At 58.6% G+C, this 21,395-nt stretch overlaps 1 protein-coding gene across 4 annotated transcripts in view; it reads right to left on the bottom strand.

The window, feature by feature from the left end:
- Positions 1-21,146, bottom strand: part of Cxxc5 (CXXC finger protein 5) — a 32,516-nt gene extending 11,370 nt beyond the window's left edge. The window contains exon 1 of one of the 4 annotated variants that reach the window (XM_037197082.1): positions 20,695-21,146. The gene's annotated coding sequence lies outside the window, so the exon portion shown is untranslated. Of the gene's footprint in view, positions 1-20,530; positions 20,628-20,694 lie in introns of those variants that run through there. The other 3 variants (XM_028886761.2, XM_028886763.2, XM_028886762.2) reach the window with 3 other exon arrangements.
- Positions 21,147-21,395: the final 249 nt, after the last annotated feature.

Here is a 21,395-nt window from a genome sequence, read left to right as displayed (position 1 = left end):
ATGGGGCCGTGTATCTGCCAAACCACCTTTTCCCACACTCCAGACACCTAGGGCACACCAAGCAGAGGCCTCTTCCCAACACTTCAGGGGACAAAAGTCCCTTGGGTAGATCATTAAGAAACAGAGTACCTGGGAGGGAGTGTGACGTAGAATGTGTATCCTGAGGAGCGGGACGATGTGTCACCTGGGGAGGTATGTCAGACATGTATGCTTGGGAGCCTGTGTCTGGTGGGCTGTGGGTGTACCCAGGGGCAGATGACATCCAAGGGCCGACCTTTGCGGACTGGAGCACGACTGTACACATGGCTATACACCAACACAGGTGGAGGTACCTGGACTATAAGCTCCCAGCGTGCAAGGCGGAGGGGTGTGCTTTCTAAACCTGGGAACACACAGCCACCGGTGATGTGTGCAAGCGGAGCATTAACTATGGTGGGTGGGCGTCTGCAGCAGGTTCATCAGGTCTGTGTGTTAACCCATCTTAGCTGTGAGACAGCGGTGTGTGTGCACTCTGTGCCTTGGCGGAGCCCGAGTGTGATGGGGGATGGCGCAGATGGGAACCGGCGCCAACTGCTAGGGCCCCTATGGAAACAGGAAGCTGCCCACAGGTGTGTCTGGTGTGAAATGGGGGCTGGGGTTGCACCCAGGTTCGGTCTGTCCTCCTCTGAGAAACCAATTCACTGTTTTAACTGAGAAGCCCAGCCGCGAGGGAGGCACCTGTCTGCTGTTCAAGGTCCAACAGCTCTGGTCAGCATCTGCCTGCCTGCCTGCCTGGCTGGAGCTTGGCAAGAACTGGAAAACAAAAGCCCCCAGACCGCGGGCAGGCCCTCCCTGCAGAGGCGTAGGGGAGGCAGGCAAGAGGCGGGAGACTGAAGGAGGGGAGGGAGGGCAGGAGGGAGGTGTCGCCGCAACCCCGGAACACAAAAATAATGAGGCGAGAGGGGCCATGGGGCCAAGCTGGCTGGTTCCGGAGTCGCTATCTGACCTTGACAGATGCCACAGCTGGGCGCCTGGAGAGGAGCCGCAGCCACCCGCTGCCACCACCACGCTGCAGCCGGCCCCCAACTCCCCCAGGCCAGGGTCGATTGAGGCTCTTACAGGCCAGCCACAGGCAGCCGCCCACTAGGGAAAGGAAGGGAGAGAGCTTTGGGTCTGGAGGTGACTGGGGAGGTGTGTGTGTGTGGGGGGGGGAAATCCAGCCACAGGGGTCTCCTGAGGGTACCTCAGCCCTCAGGTGTGGCTCAGTGTGAGCAGCATGGAGCTCGCCATTGTGCGGCAGCTTAGCGGTGTGTCTGAGTGTGTGTGGAAGTGGAGCAGAGTGTTGTATAGGTGTGACAGGGACAAAGGTAGTGCTTGCATGCTTATGTCCTTGGGGTCACACACACACGACAGGAAGGATGGGCTGGCGCCCCTGCCTCTGATGTGGACACATTCTTGGGGATGGGCACTGATCACTCGCCTACCCTCTTCCAGAGACACAAGCAAGCAAGGTTGGGCCTAGGGCTGGGGTGGGAGACAAAGAGAACTGCATCCCCAAGCCCGGCTCTTGGAGACGGAGGAAAGGCACCCGCGCGGCTCTCTGGCCCACTGTCCCCCGCTGGACCGGTTGTGTCCCTCGGCAGGCGGCAATGGGTACATAGTTGGGTACTGCCCCTGGGGTGGGGGCTGGCAGCAAGGGGCTGGGGTGTAGGCTGCAGCGGGGGACGCTGGGCTAGAGGTGGATTAGCAATTCCGAGCACTGGCTGCATAATTAAAAAATCATTATGGCAGGCAGGCGGGCAGAGCTGAGTGTGAGCTCACGCTTGGAGCAGGCGGGGACACAAGCCACAGCGCTCCCCCTCAAAGTGCTTCCCCGAGGAAAAATCCCACCTGCTAATATAATTATGGAAAAACACAAGCGCGGAAATTCTGTTTCAGCAAACAGTGTGCCTGAGTGCCCAGGGCCTGCCTGGCCCCCCAGCACAGCGAGCAGGACTTAAAGCTGGTACTTCTGGGTCCACTGCAGTGAGGCAGGTCCGGCTGGGTGCAGACTCTGACCTCCACCTGCTGGCATCCCCATACCCAAGCGTCTGCAGAAGGTCATTGCCGTCAGTCCCGGGCAAGGCTGACAGGCACTGGGTGGTCTTACCCACCCACGCCAACACCCCAGAAGCTCAACAGCCAGCCACTCCCCTGTCCCCAGCTCGCCCTTCATCCGTTTCCGCCCGGCCCCTCTGGTTGGCTGTGTGGATGGATCCTCAGGCTCCAGGACTCAGGGCACCCTGGGCTGGTCTGGGTTAAGCCAGGCGGGGGCGGGCGGCCACTCAGCCTGGGAAAGGCGGCCAGCTTTGGGGCACATGCCCCAGAAGGGCAAGGCTGCGCCGCCATCACCTCGGGCCTGGAGCGGGCAGCGCAGGAGGGAGCCGGGCCTAATTAGTCGGCCTGGGAGGACGGGGCGGGCGCCAGGCGGCTGCCCAGAGCCGCGCAGGCACGTCCGCGAGCGGCCAGGAGGTGGTGGCGCCCGGAGACGCCTGGAGAGGAGGAGGGCTGGGGCCAGGGAGATTCCACAGCGAGCACAACGGCCGCCCCTCACTCCTCCACGCCACCAGGCGCGGCAATTAGAGGCTTTCAAAGTTTGTCCTTAATTGGTTTCATTTTTGCCTCATAAATGATTCATGGCCCCAGAGGTCTAGGAGGCGGAGGGAGTGGCAGGGGAAATTTGGGGAGGCTTTCGCCTGAGGCCAGTCCCTCTACCTGAGGCCGGGAGGGAACTCTGAATCCAGTACCGCGGAGAAGGGCCGGGGAAGCGGTGGACGGGTGGGGGGACCCGGTAGCAAAAATGAAGTACCCAGGCCCTCTCTTTGGAGCACTAATTAGGAGCTGCAACGTCTCTTCTGTGGACGAGGCTAAGGCCAGGCAGAGCCACAGCAGCTGCCAGGGCCCAGGAAGCATGAATAACGCCAAGATAACAACCTAACAGCATCCATGGTAATAGCCACGAACACTTAAGGAACACTTTAACTGGGTACAGGCCGAGGGTCTTTTAACCACTCCCTGCCCCAGCACCAGAGGGTGGGGTACTAAAGATCCCTGCTTTCCAAGACACTGAAGCCCGGCAAGATGAAGACCTGCCCCCTCTGAGCCCCCTCTCTGCCTCCTGCCGGAACCCCTCACTCCCAAGCTCTCCAGGCTCAAGTGACCTTGTCCTCATGGGGCCTTGGCACACCTGGAAAATGGGAAGGGAGAAGCCCAAAGTCCCTATGGAGTGGTACCCTGTCCTGTGCTGGGCCCTAGGATACCAAAAGATGTTATGGACACCCTTTGGGAGCTCCTGGTCTCAGGGACACATGGAGACATTTCAGTTTATACAGAGAACTTCTGAACAGATCCTATAAAGCTAACATGGTGGGTGGGAACAGATCTTGGAGCAAGTGGGAGAACTCTTTCCCTCTGGCTAGCCCACAGGATGCTCAGGGAGGGGGTGTGGCCCATTTAACCCAAGCCTGGGATCAGATCTCTAAGAAACTTAGAACTACAAATTATACCAGACTGACATGAGACACAAACTACTACGAAATACACTGTTTAAAAAAAAAAAAAAATTCCCCCCTTTCTTCTGAGATAGGGTCTCATAATGTCTCACTATGCAGACCAGGCCTTGAACTCAAGAGATCAACCTGCCTCTGCCTCCCCAGTGCTGGAATTAGAGCATCATGCCTGCCCCTTTTTTTTGTTTGTTTGTTTTGAGACAGGATTTCTTCTCTGTGTAACAGCCCTGACTGTTCTGGAACTTGATTTGTAGATCAGGCTGGCCTCAAACTCACTGAGATCCACTTGCCTCTGCCTCTCAAGTGCTGGGATTAAATGTGTGCGCCACCACCGCCCTGCTGTTAAAGTTTTTAAAGATTGTGTGTGCGTACCAGTGCCCTTGGAGGCCAGAGGCTTTGGGACTGGAGTTACAGGTAGTTGTTAGCCAACTGATGTGGGGCCCTGAGAATTGAACCCAGGTCCTCTGAAATTCAGTGGATGCTCCTAACCACTGAGCCATCTCTCCACACTAAATCCACTGTGGGCCCCTAGAAATTCTAGAAAAGCAGCAGCACCCAATGGGCTCACTGCCCCCCAGGTTTAGGACGGTAGGCTCGTTGCTCGGTCTTGGATCCTTCACAGACTGCACCATGTATACCAGGTTCTCCTCCAAAAGGCTGCCCGGGGAACAGACTCCGCGCGCTCCCACTCAGCCGGCCTCCATGAGGCAGAGAAAACACTTCAGGCTGATTCTACCTGCCTAGCCCCTACACCACAGCCTTCAGAATATGTAACTACTTACTCTTCCCAGATGAAGGACATGAGGCTCAGGGGAGGAAACAAGGGCCTTGCCCAAGACCTGGGGTACACAGGTTTAGCAGCCTAGGGAGCCCGTGTCCCTTACCCTAGTAATGGGGTGAGGCAAGGAGTATCCTCAACTTCTCTCACGCCTAGAAACTTTCTGCCCCAGCCCTGGTCATTCTCAAGGCAAGGAGTGCCCACACTTCCTCGGAAACTAGAACTTAGGCCAACTGAAGCATGTGGCCAATGGCCTCACAGGAGACCCGAAGGTGTAGGCAAACTTCTACGATCATGGCATGCACAGGGCTGCCGGCCTCCTGTCTCATTCCAGCTGGTAGACGGGATGGTAGGAGACAAGAAAAGTGCCACCAGGGTGACAGGCTGAACTACTCACCCTCACTTAGGACAGTAGGTGCTTGGGGATCCCCCCTACTGAGGCATTCATTCATTCCTTGGGAGGAAGACTAAGCTATTCTCTATCATCTTGCTGGGTTGTTTGATGGTACAGTCATGTCCCTCTTGGAGGAAGGGGACACTCATGGCACTGAGATCCGTGTACTACAGAGGCCAACAAGGGTCACTAACACACAAGGCAAGTGGGTCAGTTCTTAGGATACGGAGTCATCCTCGGTAGACCTAGTACCCACCCTGGACCAGCGCCCTTTGCTGCTCTCCATCTACCTGTCACAGGGCTGTCTAGTGGGGTCATGGGGGTCCCTTTTCCCAGCTTGTCCAGCAAGCTGCATGTCTCCAGTGGGTCAGTACTGACGTCAGCAAGGCCAGCCGGGTGTGGAGCCTGCCACCTCCGGAACCACCAATTAATTAACTTTTTCAAATTAATTTCCCAAGCAAAAATCCCATAATTACATCTGTCTCCATCAGCCTCCTAGCTGGTAAAGGAAGAGGATGACCCCACGTTGAGGAAGAACATTGGATGAGGGATGACCATGACAACCATGACAACGTGGAGCCAGGTTGGAAAGGACACACAGGGGGGTTGGTTTCATGAGGACAGCGAGTTTGCCTGGTGACTTATGGAAACCGTCTTGGGGAGGGAGGAACTAAGGCCAGAGTCCCTCGGCCCAAAAGCGAAGGGTTCTCAGAGACCCGTGTGTCCTGCCAAGTTCACCTACGCTGCCGCCACCCCCCCCCCACCTCAGTACCCCCAACACAGCAGGTCTTGGCCCAGTGTAGCAGCACAGGCTCCATGAGGCTGAGAACGCGGCTGCGGTCTAATTTCCCAAAGGGGCTGAGATTAATTAGCTCACACACAGGCGCAGAGAGGGAGAGAGGAGAGAGTGGGAGCTGGGGCGGGTGGCGTCAGGCGAAGACGGAGCTGGCTGGCGCTCCCCGCCACCCGACCGACCGGCAGGCAGGCAGTCAGGCGGCCTTGACAGCCTGGGTGCTCTGAAGGTCAGTGGCCAAGCCGGCTGAGCCAGCAGACTGGCACCATCTCCTTCCCAGAATGCTCAAGATCAAGGCTGGAGGGATAGGAACCAGGAGGGCAGGGCTGGGGGAGGGCGCTTACTGTCACCATCTCTGAGAGTCTTAGCGAGGAGGTACCCTGTTCACACTCTTGCTCCTCTCCACAGCAGCCCCCCAGACAAGGGCAACATGGTTCTCCCACTTCCCAGGTAAGGGTGCTGCAGCTCAGACAAGGGCAGGGACTGGCCGAGGTCACTCAAGCTCGGGCGGCAAAGGTGAGGCTTTTATAAATATGGGTTGGCCCAACTCTGGAGGCCGCCCTGCTGCCCCAGGTCTCCGTGACAGCTTGAGGACAACGGCGCCTCTGGAAACGGAATGCTCAGGGCACGGCATCTCAGAGGGTCTTCTGCTTCAAAATGGGCGGAAGGAGTCAGCCATTTCACAGAGGAACACTGACCAAAAGGAGGAAGTGATCTGAGGTGGAGACCACATCGACCTAACTTGGAGGAGCTTTTAGGGAGCCCCCAGTGGCCACATGGAGCCTGGGGCTCTGCTTGGTTAAGTGGTAAACCAACCAGAGGATGGGGAACAGGGTCATGTTTTCATGACTGCCCCGGTGTACCCAAAAGGAAATGTTTGCTTAAGGGACCTCGAAACCACTCTCTGAAGTTTCCCAGAAAAAAAGGACCCCCAGGAAGGCAGAGGTGGGAGAGGTTAGAGACCCTCAGGAAGTGCCTAGGTGGTTCAAGCCTAGTGCTGAAATTTCTCAGAACTTGTCAGCAGGGACGATCCTGTGGGTGCTCAGCCTCCTTCGGCCCAAAGGGTCAGCAGTCTCAACAGGCAACATCACGCATTACCGGTGATTCTGGAGGTGGGGAAGCGTACCCCCTCTTGGAAGCACAAACTCAAGTGGCTAGAGGGCTTTGGAGTCAGGGTTCCTGACCCTGCTCCGCCTAGATCTATCTAGTCTAGGGGCTCCCAGAGAAGCTGCTGAGCTCAAGCCCTGGTCTGGAACGGAGGCCAGCCCCAACCCGCTGGGTCCTGCAGACCACATACCTGAAGCTCTTGATACGGGGCTGGCCTGTTATTTTTTACAGTCATCACCTGCTCCTCGGGCCACGGGTATTGAATGACCAAGGCCCTAGTTTTCCTGGGAGCTGCCAATTCCCCTCATACCTATCTCCTGCTCCCCCTACCCCACCCCACCCCACCCCTTTACACCACAGTTCCCGCCCTCTACCTGCAGACCCCAGGAGATGAGCATGTGGCTGGGCCCTCGCCTCTTCTGACCACAGGAAGCGCCCACCTACGCTGAGGGTCACCCTTCCCACGCCCACCTTAGTTAGGTTGGCACGTCTCCATCAGGAGTTGTGGAACCGTGGCTGGCTCTTTCCGTTTCCTTCCAGGATATGAGGCCTCCAGGGAGTTACCTGAGGCCCCAGGCTCCGCTACTCTGAACCCATCCAATCAACAAGCCTCACACCCGCGCCTCCTGCCACTCAGCTGCGCGGTTTCACCTCCGCATTCATCTCAGCAGAGCTCCAGACAGGGCCCTGTCCAAGACAATCTAATTAAGGATGCTTCTTGAGGTGTGCGACCCCCAGAAAAACTCTAGCTTCAGTAGGGCAGACGGGGGCCTCGCTCACTACCAGCCCCAGCATAGCTCAATGGGGACCAAAGCCAGAGCCTCACACGGGCCAGGCCCGAGCTGTGCTGGCGAGCCCCACCCTCAGCTCCCACCGCGGACTAAGTACGTTACGATAGCTTTAATACAGAGATGGGCCTTAGTCTCTGCTATAAACGACAAAAAAACGAAGCCAGAAAACCTGGCAGGCTAGATGTGGTGGCGCACGCCTTTAATCCCAGCACTTGGGAGGCAGAGAGGCAGATCTGAGTCTGGGGACAGCCTGGGCCTACATATTGAGTTCAAGACCAGCCAGGGCTACATGCATTGTGAGATTCTTGTCTCAACAAAAACAAAACAAAGAAAGCTTGGACACGGTACAGCAACCTAGTAGCCAAAGATCCGAGTCTCCAGCTTAGGGAGAAACCCAGTTCTCTCTAAGTGTTTCTTCTCAGGCTTTCTGGGACCTTCTCCTCCGCCCTGACCATCCTGTGCAGAGGACAGCAGGAGTGGGAGCGGGCTGTGCCCCAGATGGCCTGTCGTAGGAGTGATGGGCAGCAGCTGTTAATGCCCCTCACCATTACAAGGCCATGCCCACCCTGCTCAATTCTCTCACTTCTCGTATGGAAAATGGTTATGTCTCTAGTTCCATGTGGGAGGGAAGACAAGCCCCGGCCCCAGCGGAGCTCAGGCTAGACACCACCGCAGGCAGACCGCCAACCTCACAGCCCAGGCCCTCTTGTCAGGCCAGCGCCATGCGGACTAAGGGGTGTGGCTCAACCCCAAGCCCCCGGGTGCTAGCTGGAGGGGCACTGTGTATAGAGGGTCTTGGGAACCAAGGGGACAGAGTAAAGTGGATGTCAGGAGAGGTGTCCTTCCCCCCCCCCCCCCAGCTCCAGGGATGGTCCCATCTCTCACAGACCCCACCTCGAATGAGGAAGAGAGCTGGTCACTCCGTGCTCCTGGGAAAATGGGTTGTCCGAAGCATCCCTTCTCCATCCTTTCCTCCTCTCAGCTCTTCTGCCTCTCTTCCTTCCCCACCTCTCCCGGTATACTCCGCTTGAGCTATAGTTCTCTGCCATGAGGGCAACTGTCGCCCCCCCCAATGGGGCCACGGTAGCCTAAGGATGGGGAAAGCACTCCTCTACCACCCCCCACTTCACAGAATCCGAAGACAACATGACCAGGGGAGCCTCTTTTGTGTAAGCATCCACAGGGATGAGCAGAGTCTGCTCACAGGAGGCTTGTGTATATGCAAGTGCATGCAACAGGCACTGTTCTCCATGCTCCTGGCCTAAGCCTGCAGCCTCAGAAAGGTGTGAGCCATGGCCTACAGACCACTGCCTGAACCCGGACAGGATGGGGAGGTATACAAGGCCCGTGAGGGCAAGTGTGGCTTCCTACCTATACCTGACTGTGACTGTGCATGTCTGCTTGCCAAATCCGTGCCAGCATGTGTGTGCACCAGGACTGGGTATTTCTGAGGCCCCCACACATACGTAACAAAGTCTAGAGCATAAGCGGTGGTGGGTCATGCAGAGCATGTGGAATTAGGTGTGCCGAAGCTGTGTATCTCCTCTGTATCCCCGGCTGTTTCGTGTGTGGGGCTGCATTGAGTGTGTGCTCGTCCTGCTGCTAGGGATGGGGTGACTCACGTCTCCTGAGCTAATCTCGCCACCCGCCCGCCCGCCCAGCTCACCCTGCTCGGCTGGGCTCATGGCCGCCAGCACAAGAGGGGGGGGGGAGGCGCGGGCAGGCGGCGCGGCGGGGAGGCTGGCTTGATAAATAACCTGCTGCTTCCCCAGGCCTCGGTGAAGGGAGAGGCTGCATCAGCAGAGGCGCAGGAGAGGGAGGCAGGAGAGGCGTCCTTAGCCCCCAGGCTCTGACTGCCCCGGCCCCCACCGTCGGGTCGGTCCAGTCTCCGGCTGCGGTTCCTGTTTCATAGAAACCTGATCTGGGAAAGCCTATCGGGTCATCTTGCCTGCCCTGGCCGGGTCGCCAGGCCCAGGCAGGCTGCCCCTCAGGGAACAAGCCCACAGCCTGGCTGCCCAAGCAGTGGGTGGGTGGGTGGTAGGATATTTCTGTCCAGACTAAATGCAGCTTCGGGCCTCTGTCTGTGCACCAACAGCTGCTCCCAGAGGCCTCAGCTACGCAGTGATGACTAAATTTAGCCCCACCCCTCAAAGCTCACCTCTTCTCATTGGCTCCACCCACATGAGGACAGAGGGAAGGATGGATGGGCAGTCAGTCACCTTGAGCCAGTGAATGCCTGGGTCTTAGTTGTGAACAACAACAACAACAAAAAATCATGTATTACTCAGCTCTAGGCTCTGTCCTGCCTAGCAGGATTTATTGAGGATACTTCATAAAAGCAACTAAGTTGGGGGTCTTTGCGCAGTGGTTACAAAGCCTGAGAGGTTTCTTCCCCGTAATATAAACTTGAAGCTTATAAACACGGCTCCCTCCACTCTGCCTTTTCCTTGCTCAGACTGGGCAACACCAATCTCCTCCAATCTACCCAACCGGACACTGGCCAGGGGACAAGTTGTGCCAGGCTGGTGTGTGTGTGTGTCTGTGTGACAGCTGCTATTTCCTGGAGGCGACAGTCGGGCACAACCCGAATTCCTGTCTGGATCCCAACTTCGGCAGGAGAGCCTCTCCCAGCTTGGGCCCTGGATAGGATCAGTCCATCTCCAAACCCACACGGCTCTGGTAGTGGGGGGTGGCGGGTGGGGGGGTCAGTCATCTCCACAGGGTTCAGCAGGCCGGGAGGCAACCACAGTTCCCCTCCTCTGCCCACCCGCTGCTTCCCCCAGCCCCGCATGCACTGAATTCCCCACGTGTCTGTCTCTGACAGCTCCTGCAAAATACTTGGCTGAGCAGGCGCCCGCTGTTCTGAGCCCGCTGCGCCTCCTCCCCGCCTTCCCAGGGGGTTCTGCAGACGCAGCCAGGGATGGGAAGAGACTAGAGCCTCGAGCTTGGTGGACAGCTGGGGTAAAGAAAGCGCAGGAGAGACCAGGTTCAATTCTCACAACATTCTCCCCAGTCCCTGGCCACGGGAGCCAGGGAAGGCTCCTTCAAGCAAGCCAGTCTGTCTGGGTGGCAGCTGACTACATCCCTACTGCTCCCCCAACATCCCAGGAGGCCCTTCCAGGGGTTTCCCATCCTCCTGGGCCAATGAGAGAGCACCTGCCAGCTCCCCCCCCCGCCCCCCAGGTAGTAGCTCGGGACATAGCTGGGGGCATCAGAAGGCTCTGAAGTCTGGATGAGGGCCCAAGCCCTCTTGGCAGTCATAGCCCCCCTCTACAGAGCATGAGGGGGTGCGCCCCAGCTCTCCTGCGGTGAGCGGCACACCCACCCAGCTGCCAGGCTGGGATGACTCCGCGCAGACCTGAGGGGGGCCAGAGGGAGGCCAAGTCTGCCCCCTACTGCCTCCCATCCAGCTCTTCGGGTCTTCCTAGGACAGCAGCTGGGGTTCTCCCCTGGCCACAGTCTGGTTGCCAAGCTCCTTCCACTCACCTCTGTGACCCAGTCACCCCCTCCCCCATTTCTGCTGCCAAGGATCCCCTTCTCCCGGGGAGATGGGCCACTTGACTCAGAGTCCCCAAGCACCCATCACATATCCAGTGGAGATGCTGACTTGGCCCTGGCGGGATAACACGCTCCATTTTACAGATGGACATACCAAAATCAGGAGGGACCCCCCCCACACACACACACACACAGGGGGAGGGGCAGGGTTCCCATCCACTCTCATCCTGAAAGAAACGGATTCAACTCCCTCTCTTATCTACCCACCCCATTAACCTACATTTTTCTGCTCAGGAACCCAGTCACCCCTTTCCCAGGCTGCCGGGGAGACCAGAGTAACTCCGCGGGAAGCTCTCGGTGCTGGGAGGCCTTCTGGATCACGCTGTCACTCTCCACAGCCTCACAGGGGTCTTGGGAAGACTCCTAGCCTTGCTGTGGCAGTGAACCGCACTGTGGGAGACAGAGTCTCTTCTCCCCATTGCACAGATGGGGTTGCTGAGGACCCCATGGGAGGGGAGCTGCAGGCAGCCATGAGTCAGAGGGGGAGCTGGGAAGCCGCCCGGCCCTGCCTGCTGTCGCTGGAAGCAACAGCCTGCATTTCCTCCTCACGCTGGTGCCTCGGGAAGCGTGGGCAGCAGGCGGCAGCCTGCCACAGGGAGGACCCCTCCTGTGCCCACAGGCCAGCCACGGCCCTTGCCGCCTGGCTGGGCCTAGAGCCCACAGGCTGCATGCAGAACTGGCCTTTCGGTCCCAGGACTCGTCCTCATGTCGCCTGAGGTCTTCTCCAGGCTCTGTGACCCCAGGAAAGCCCCCAGCCCCAGCCCCCAGAGTCCTCTCTCATCGAACAAGGAGACCGAAGCATGGCCGTTCATGCTTCCTTCCCGCAGGAGAACTCACTCCTCGGTGATTACAGAATCCCAACCTGACATAAATCCCAACTTAAAACATCCTTTCACGGCCAACAGCCTATGATTCTAGACTGCTATCACTAAAAATTCTAAACTGCCAAGACCTAGCAGCCCTGGGGAGGCACTGTGTCCAGCCCACCTCCATCTCCTATGCTGGGCCAGTTAACCAACCTCCTACCTAGCTTTTGGGGAGAGCACTGGTCAGGAGGGGGACTGGGTTTCTTCTATCAGGGTCAACAGGAAATGACATAAAGCTGGGGTTTACTATGAGCCGGGGGAGGAACCCGTCTAACCCCAAGGGGACAGGCCACCTCCTCCTGGCATACAGGGCCACTAACTACACAGATGTCAGGAAATGAGCTTGTGGGGGAGCAAGAGTTGGTGGCAGGGTGTTTGTGTGTGTGCCTGTGCCCCCCCCCCCAAAGGAGGGCCCAGCCCACATCAGGTCAGCACTGGTCTCCCTGCTTCTCAGGTTCCAAGCCAAGCTCCCGGCTTTATCTTCCTGTCTTCACCACCCACTGTTTCCTGCTTCCCACCAGTCCTTCACCTCCCAGGCTGGCCCCAGTTGAGGCCAGCTGGTGGCCAGCCAATAAAAGACTCCATGTTGGAGCCCAATTGACAGATAGAAACACCGAGGTCCGAGAAGGTAGGACCTGCCCATTGGTTCTGCCCAGCAGGTCGCTGGTCTCTCAGTGCTGGCTGGTGAGCACTTCCCTTGAGCCAGCAGGGGTCTACACAGCAGCCCATCTAACCCCACATCCCTGTGTACTTTGGGAAAGTTCACTCACACTGCCAGCTCATTCATTCATTCATTCATTCACTCACCTAGTCAACCTTCCTCTGCTGGGGTGATGAAGTTGGGGGCGGGAGTGGGAGGTGGGTTGATGAGGTTTGGGGTGGGAGCGACCCAGACCTGTGTTTGGTAAACATTCAGGCCGAGGGGAAGGTACAAAAAGCATCACATCACATGACGCAACTCTAGCTGTCCTCAGGGTCCTCCCGGGCTGTCATGGACTCGCCTGCCAGTGTCAAATCAGACTCTAAGCCTCTCTTTCCTCAGCTGTATATATACAGCCGGGCGCAAACAACACCCGGCTCCCCAGTCTAGCGTGGGGATGAAAAGCAGAAAAAACAGGCCGGGAGGATGCCGACACAGTCACATCCCTTGGTAGGGCTTAGGGTGGGCTAGCCGTTCTCATGTGCGCGTGGGGGCCGAGCCCGAGGACGGCAGGAGCCAAAACCTCTGAACACTCACACGGTGCCAGGCACTCGGGCACGGAGAGGCGTCCCTGCCACATCCCACTTGCAAGCCTGGCAAAGAGCAGGCTCCGAAACCTTGCAAGCATCTGATGAATGAGGGAGCCGATGACAGGAAGTATGGCATTGTCTCCAAGCAAAGTACAACCTAGCACGTGCTTGTGACTAAGCAGGTCTCACCACACACACACACACACACACATACACGCACACAGACACACACACACACTCAGACACACGCACACGCACACACACTCAGGTGTGTACATACGGTCCTGTGGGAGGGCAATGAGGGATTCAGCTGCTCTGACTCTGCACCTGGGTCACTCCTGCCCCTGATCTGAGCAGAGCTGAGGAACTGCGCCCAAGACAGGCACCAGACCCAGCGGAGAGGGGCCTGGAATGACGGTTTTTTCCTAGTTCTGACCAGGAGATTACAGGCCTAGGTTAGGCTCCTGGGGGGGAGACAGGGTGGCTGCCGGGTACTAGGCCTCCAGTACCCTCACTGTAGGCTCGTTCCAGCATGGCAAACAAGCGTTCCTGCAGGCAGACCAAGAGAGCCTGAGGAGGTCAGAAGAGGTCAGAGGCAAGGGGGGGACTGGTCCCCCCAAAAGACACGTGGGGTCTGCCAGACAGGACAGAGTTGAGTCCAAGGCTCCCCAGGGGCCACTGGGCAGGCCTGGCTCTGCCCTGTGGAGGCCGGCAGCTGGAGAGGAGTAAATACGGCGCAGGGCGTCCCAGCCACATTCCTGGGAGGCCAGCGCGGCCGCCTGCCCGCTGCTCTCAGCAGAGCGCGGCAGCCAGGCCCAGGGCTGCCACTGCCCTCTTCCCAAACAAACAGAAAAATAAATAAAACCAGCTCTCACGCCAGCCAGCCAGCCAGCCAGCCAGCCGGCCAGCCGGGCCAGAGGAGGGGGCAGGAAGGGGCGGAGGGCGCAAGGACAGGCAGGCCGACCAGTTGCCACGGTTTCTGTTCCTCTGGGAAGGGGGAGACCAACAGAAGAGGAAAATGGAGGAAAGGCAGATGAGACGGGTCAGAGATGTCAGGAGGGGAGACACGAGATGGGCGTCCCCAGCGGAGGTGTAGAGTGGGTGGGTCGGGGGAGACAGGGAAGGCGATGGGGTGGTCGTCACAGTGGGAGAAGGTGGAGGTAGCCGCTGGGTCAGTAACTCAGGGACAGAGATGCTTGGGGCGGGGGAGGACGGGGGAGCAGACAAAGGGGGCCCTGTGGGCTGGGGCGGGGGGTCGACTTGAAAGGCCATGAAATATTAAAGAGCCCAGGCCAGGGAGTGACAGAGGTCACAGAATTCAGAAGACTAGCCAGTCAAGCCATAGGAGAGCCTGAGGCTGGGAGCAGCCCCCACCCCTGTCACAGCCTGTCCCCCAGAGGACAGGCAGAGGGCGGGAGGGACCATGGGGATGGCCGACAGGAGAGAGACCTCTGCAGTCCACGCTCCCCTCAGGCTGAGTTGGGTTCAGCCAGCCCTCCAGAGCTGCCAGTCACCCCAGTGAGGAAGCCAGGAGACCTGTCAGCACCGTGGCTGCCATGGTGCCTGGGGAGGGGGGTAGACGCCCCTCCCCAGAGAGAAAAAAGAAGGTCCACCCGAGCCCCCACTTTTCACAGTGACCAGCAGCGAGGGGAGGCTGTGCCCCCCAGCCCAGCTGAGCCAGCAGGTCCTTCCTTGGTCCCATTACCAGTCCTCATGACCTTGGCAGTCCCTTGCCCTCCATGTCTATACACAGTTCTACCCAGGCCAGGCTTCATGTGAGGAAAATAACGTAAAACAGCACGTGGCAAACCTGTCGGGGCTACGCATCCTGTGTCCTGTGCACCTCCTGATGCCCCGAGGTCAGTCCCATCGGTCCACTTTACAGATGGGGAGAGTAATGCAGCCAAGATCACATACCTGGTTATTAGAGACATCCATTCCCGCCCCCCCACGGCCCCATTCACTGGGGAAGACTTTCTTGACACTATAAAAGCCAACTTCTAAACCCAGTGTGGTATTACATGCCTTTAATGCCAGAAAAGGCAGGCGGATTTCTGTGAGTTCAAGGCCAGCCTGGTCTACATGGCAAATTCCAGAACAATCCAAGCTAGAGAGATCCAGGTCTCAAAAACAAAAACAAAAACAACCCCCCCCTCCAAGCCAACTTCTTATAAGGCCCGCTCCTCATGCTGAGTCTTTGTATTCAATCTAAAAGTGGTCTCATGAGGTAGCCACTTACTGTCCCAACACAGAGGTAAGAAGACAGGTCATACAGTCAGCCACAGTGGCCAGGATTCACAGCCAGGCCTGATGAATGTTCTTGAGTCCTGCTGTTCATGGGTACTTGTCTGGGTGGAGTCCAGGGATGGTATTAGGGGGATCCAGTGGAAGGCTTTGGTGGTCCCACGGGCCCCTAAAAGCATTATGGCTTGGAACAGTTATCAGGAAATGCTGGTACATTCCCATGAGAAGGCAGAGGAAGAAGGGTCTCTGTAAGTCTTGAGGTTAGCCTGAGCTACATACTAAGATCCTGTCTGGTGGGGGAAAAAAGACTAAAGTGCTGGGTAAGCAGTAAGTGCTGTGAGGGGAGGAGTTGGGCACAGCCTATGGGGCCATGGTCAAGGTCCGGCCTAGGGGCCTGGCTACAAGGGACCTGCCTATTCTACAGGTAGCTGAACCAGCTAATAGAGAATCTGTTTCTGGACAGAGGGATACTGCAGTTGGCTCAAAAGGGCTGGTGGAACCCTCCCTGTCCTGCTGGTCCCCAGGGTTCTGACTTGAGCTTTAGGGTCACAGTACCAGGAACTAATCACCTACCCAGATTCCCCAGAGCTAGCCGAAGGGAAGCAGGGATTGCCCACCACCCCCCAATCCCTGCGAGCCCAGAGGGAGGCCAGCATCAAGAGGCAGGAAATGAAGAAGAATTTGCAATCTAATTGAGCTGGCGGGGGATTAGGCAGCAGAATGCAATTACAGAGGCTGGAGCAGGGCCAGGGGCGCTGACACCCCGAGATGTGGCCTTGTCCAGGTGACTGGTCCAGCTCCTCTCCAAGCCAGAAAGATTCAACTAAGGGAGGGGAAATAGGTAGTGAGCAGGCTTCGGGCTAGACCACTCTCTCAGAAGACTGTCCAGCTCCAAGGGATGCCCAGCAGCAGGAAGTTTAACTGGGAACCACGTTCATGTCGTCGTCCGTCTGTCCGTTCCCCCCCCCCCTAGTAATCCAGGACAGGCCGACGGACTCTCACGTGAGAGGTCAAGGCAGACAGGCAGGCCCTCTCACAGACTCTGCTGTGCATGCACATACGTGACTGTGCTCCCAGGTAAGTCACACACACACATTGATGTTTACCTGCATAGGGACACACTCGTAACCTGCAGACACACAGCTGTAGACCTCTGCCGCCACCAGCTCCGCAAGGGGAGAAACATAAAAAAAAAAAACCACCCATGACCTTAAAATCCTTTTATTCTTATAATCACAGGCTGCCATCGCTGTGGATAAGCGCTGTCACCCCGGCCCCAGCCTGTCTCCCTCCATGGCTTCCAAAACTCCCAGCAGGCAGGCAGACCGGGAGGCTGCCCAGTTACGGCTGGGGACGGGGGAGGGGCACCCCGGAGTAGAGAAGGTTTTAAGTCTCTCTGCTTCACACGCAGGGAGGGAAGGACTCAGAAAGAAAGTCAGACTGGCAGACAGACAGACAGAGAGAGAGAGAGAGAGAATCCAGCCACCAGCCACTGACTACTGCCCACCCAGCTCAAATGTGCCCACTCTAGGTTTCCTTGAACACTCCCACTCCAGACACACCACTAAAGGAGTGACCGCTTCTACATTTGTAAGTCCATATAAAACAGGTTCATGCCAGGAGCCAGGAGTTGTGGGAGGGCACACCTTCAATCCCAGAACTAGGGAGGCAGAGGCAGACAGACCTCTGTGAGTTCAAGGCCAGTCTGGTTCACAGAGTAAGTTCCAGGGCTACATAGTAAGAGCCTGTCTCAAAACAAACACATACAAATCACAAACCCTACAAAATTCCAAATACTCGAAACACACAGAACGCGCGCGCGCACGCACACACACACACACACACACACACTACAGGGAAACAGCCAACCTCCAGACATACTGACGTGAGTGCATGAGGTATATGTACCTCATAACCATTCACAAAATCACACATCTTAAACTTCCACATCCTCAGACAGATCCGTTCTACACACAGATTCCAAGACAGATATACCACCCAGGTTCTCACAGAGGAGATCAGCACAGTGCCACACAACCCCATCTCTGCCTCTGGGTCCCTGAAGGGGCAGTCCTTTCTCACTGTAGGCAGCCTGGGAAGGTGGGCTCGGAACTGAGGGCAGGCAGAGTGACGGGGAAGTTGGAGAATGCAAGAGAAAAAACTTCAGTGGGATATTCTTGTTGGGTAGTAGTGCGTGAATAACCGGGGAGGCTTTTTGTGGTCTGGTGAGTTCCAGCTATGAGTGAGAGTTTAACTATTAATATACTTAATCAAGGACACTTTTCGTGTGTACACACACACACACACACACACACACACACACACACACACACACAGCCACACAGCCACACACAGCTCCAGAATGAGACTAAGCAGAAAGGGTGAGGGGGCAGCTTTAGCAGGGAGGTAGCCCCTCTACCCAGCTGCACCCCCAGAATGGCACAGTGATCAGTAACTTCTACTGCCTGTCAGAGAATGAGTAAATGAGTTACATGTAATGACAGTAGTCAAGCCTGCCCCATCCATGACTAGTGAAAGCCAATGCTGGAGAATCAGCTGTGACTCCATGATCACACAGAATTCCCAGAGCAGGACCAGGTCTGTCCCACCTGATTCCCTCTGTCTTTCTACCTCACCCTGCGCCCTAGGACGTCCACAGGCTTTGGGCTCAGTCCAAAGCTCTCTCATCCCTTCCACCTCATCGCATGCCCTCATGAGTAACCAGGTGGGGACCTGAAGAAGATGGGGTACTTAGTCTACAGAGACAACCATGCCCCCACATTCCTATGGGCCCCGGCTTCACACTTGCCAAATAGGTATCAGAAAAGAAACAGCAAGAGTGGGGGTCACGCCATGGAAGCCCCGGGCACATAGCATGTGAGGGGCTTGAGCCCCGGATTCAGAACCCTCCCCTCCCCTCCCCTTCCCCCATGCAGCCCAGCTCAGCCCAGCCGGGTGGACATTCCAGGCCTCACGTGATAAAGGGGAGGCCATTGGCCCTCCGGTAAGTCAACAGGGGAGATAGGAGGGCCAGGCCGGCCAGGGTCACCTGCTGAGCTGGGAAAACGGGCCCAAACACACACATAAATAAGGCACTACTAAGGCAGCCAGCCAAGGGCCCAGCTAGCAGAGGACCCTCTGTCCCACCTTGGAAAGGGGGGGGGGAGGACCGACGCAAGCTTGGCTAGGGGTTTCCCCTAGAGAACTCGGCTCCTGCAGGGACGAGGGGGGGTGGTGGGAGGGGAGGCTACAGAGCCATCCGGGCGGACTGGGAACCCAGGGGCCAACCTCCCTCAGCTGTTCCCACCCCTCCCCGGGGCAAAAATCAAACTGTCACCCCTCCCTCCTCCCTAAGGAGAAGGACAATTTCCGTTCTGAGCGGGGAGGTGACAGCTGCAAAGCGAGCCACTACACCCCCCCCCCCAACAAGCTCCAGCTTGACTCTCATCTAAGGAACTGCTAAATCAACACCATGCAGTTACAGGCGAAGTAGCCGCGGCCGGTCTCCCCGCACTCACTCCTCTCAAAAAAAGGGATGGGAAGGATTTCCAGCTAAAAGCAGGACACAGGAGCCTCTCGGTAAAGGGTCAGGTCAAGCTTACCCCCCAGGCACCCCCTAACCATCTCATTTAAATGCTCGCCATCGCTAGGACCGTCCACTCCGAAGCCCGCGGGCGGGGGCAGCTGAGGTGGCGCCGGGCGTGCAAACCGCGCTCCAAACAAGTCCGCAGCGACCGCGCTCGCAAGCCCCCGCCAGGCGGCCCCAGCGGAAAACTTGAAAGGGACTCTGTTTGCCGGCGGCCCTGGGGCGGCTCCGGCGGGGGCGGGGGCGAGGGCCAGCGATCACACGCCCCCTTCCCCAACGCTTCCTGGGCAAACCCGCGGGGCAAGGGAGGGCTCTCCACACTACAAAACCAACCCAGGGCTCCAAACTGCGCGGGGGCACAGGGAAAGGCGGGGATCAAGGGCCTAATCCGCATCTCGGCTTGGGCACCCCCAACTGGAAGACCCAACTCTCAGAGCACCCAGGGTCCCGGGGAGCAAAGTAGGGTGCAGCTGCCAAACCTTCACCCCCTCCTCAGGAAGACTAGAGACCAAGTCTTTCGAGATGAGTCACTACAGAACCCCCCAAATCTAATGGTACCTCCTTGCAACCCATGGCACCAACCCAACTCTGCGCACCCCTTACGATTCCCCCAGAAGGAAAAACAGGGAAATTTTTTTTTTGCTCCCTTCCGTTGCGCACTAGCTCCTGTGACAGGCCCCCTACTTAAAAATCGGGGTCCCTCACTTTCGGTAGAACCTATATATAAACAAAGCCAGGAGCACCCCGCGCTCCCCGCCGGAAAACAGCCCATTCCGGGTGAGGACAACTTCCCCCAGTCAGAAAATTAACACATTCCTCTCGCGGCGGTTCAGCCCCCGGCTCCAGGGATGCGAAAGGGAGGGGGCTCGGGCGGGACTTCGGGGGTAAATTCGGGGCCAGAGCAGCGTGGCAGGAGCCTGGGATGCCCGCCCCCTGCAGCCCTGCAGCTGAGGAACACCCCCCCCCATTCTGCGTCCCCGGCCTTGCACGCAGCTGGGCACACGCGGAGAGGCGGTCAGAGACTCCCCAAGGCCGTAGAGGACAGAAGAGAGGCCGCCTGGGCGGCGAAGGTGGGGGTGATATACTTTGACGGGAAAAAAAAAAAAAAGGTCAAACTTGATCAGCCCGCCAGGCACCCTGCAGGCAGCGGGGGCGAGGAGCCGAAGCGGAAACACAGAAGTGGCCGCCGCCTCTTCCAAGTCGAAGGGGAGGCACGGCCACGCGTGGACCGAGGCGCTCGGGGCAGTTACGGTCGCCCACAAACACAGGGCAGCTAGTGGGGTCTGATGCGGGGAGTGCGCGCCGCAGATCTGCAAGCAGCCGCCCCCGCAGGCGCAGCACCCGCCCAGCACTGCGAGGTGAGGACCCCCGGCGCCCGCGAGCACCAGTGATTGGGAAGGAAGCGTCCCCCGCAGAGAGAGCTCCAGCCTCGCTCCTCCGCTCCCAGCCCGCCGTCCTCGACCCTAAAACCCCTCTTTTTGTCTGAACTCAGTGATCTGCGACCGAGCATACTGCGGCTTGGGAAGGCTTGGATATAGCAGCGGCCACCGAGCGATCACCGGAGCCAGGTCTCCCAGGCCCGGCGGCTCAGGCTGCGGGCGTCCCCCGCCCCTCCCAAACATCGACCCCTCCTTCCCCATCCCTGGCTCTCCGCACCTGAACTTCGGGGGAACCCGCGCCACCAAACTTTCCGCGGACTTGCAGCGAACTCCGGCCCCGGCCGCGCACGGATCCCCGGGGGAGGAGAGGGAGGGAGGCGGGGAAGGGGAGGGGGCTGGCCTCCCGGGGGGGCCGGGGGAGGGCTGTGGCCCGACACCTACCGGCTCTGCGAGTCGTCCGAGCCGCCACGGTCGCCGCGAGGCCGAGGGGGAGGGGCGGGGCGGGGAGCTGCGCTCCGCTCTGGGCACCGCCGCGGTGCGCTCCGCTCCAGTCGCCCGCCGCGCCCGGGGCCAGAGCCGGAGTCGCGCCGCCGCGGCTGGCCCGAGGCGGGGAGGGGGGGGGAGCCTGCAGCACCTGCCCCTCCTCCCCCTCCCCGCGGCCCAAATTAAAAAACAACAAAAAGCAACTAATCACCCCGGAGCGCAGCGCCTCGCGGCGCGGCGGGCGGAGGACTCGGCGTGCGGCGCCCGGACTCAGCAGGCGGCGCGCATGGCTAGGCACAGGCTGGGACTCGGGGCCGGGCTGTCGGGGGCGAGGCTCTCCTCTTCTGGCTCTGCTCGGACGCCTGCTCTCGCCGCCGCCTCTACATCCCAGCTCAGGCTCCGCCGCCTCTGCCGCCGCGCCGCGCGCCCGCCCGCCCGGGCAGGAGCTCCGAACGCTGCCCGGGGGCTGCCGGCAAAACCCGGACCGGACTAGCGGCTCCCTCACTCCCCCCCCCACTCCACCTCGGATTCCCTCCCTCCTCCCGCGGCCTCCCTCCCAGAGCAGCTTTGGCCACTTGGACGCCGCAGGCTCTGAAGCTGGAGCCGCAGCCCCTGCGCCTCCCGAATCCAGCGTCCTGGCGAGGTCCGCCCAGGCTCAG

The sequence above is a fragment of the Peromyscus leucopus genome, chromosome 19 (assembly GCF_004664715.2).
Source record: "Peromyscus leucopus breed LL Stock chromosome 19, UCI_PerLeu_2.1, whole genome shotgun sequence".
NCBI classification, from domain to species: domain Eukaryota; kingdom Metazoa; phylum Chordata; class Mammalia; order Rodentia; family Cricetidae; genus Peromyscus; species Peromyscus leucopus.
This window is presented reverse-complemented; position numbering and strand designations above follow the sequence as displayed.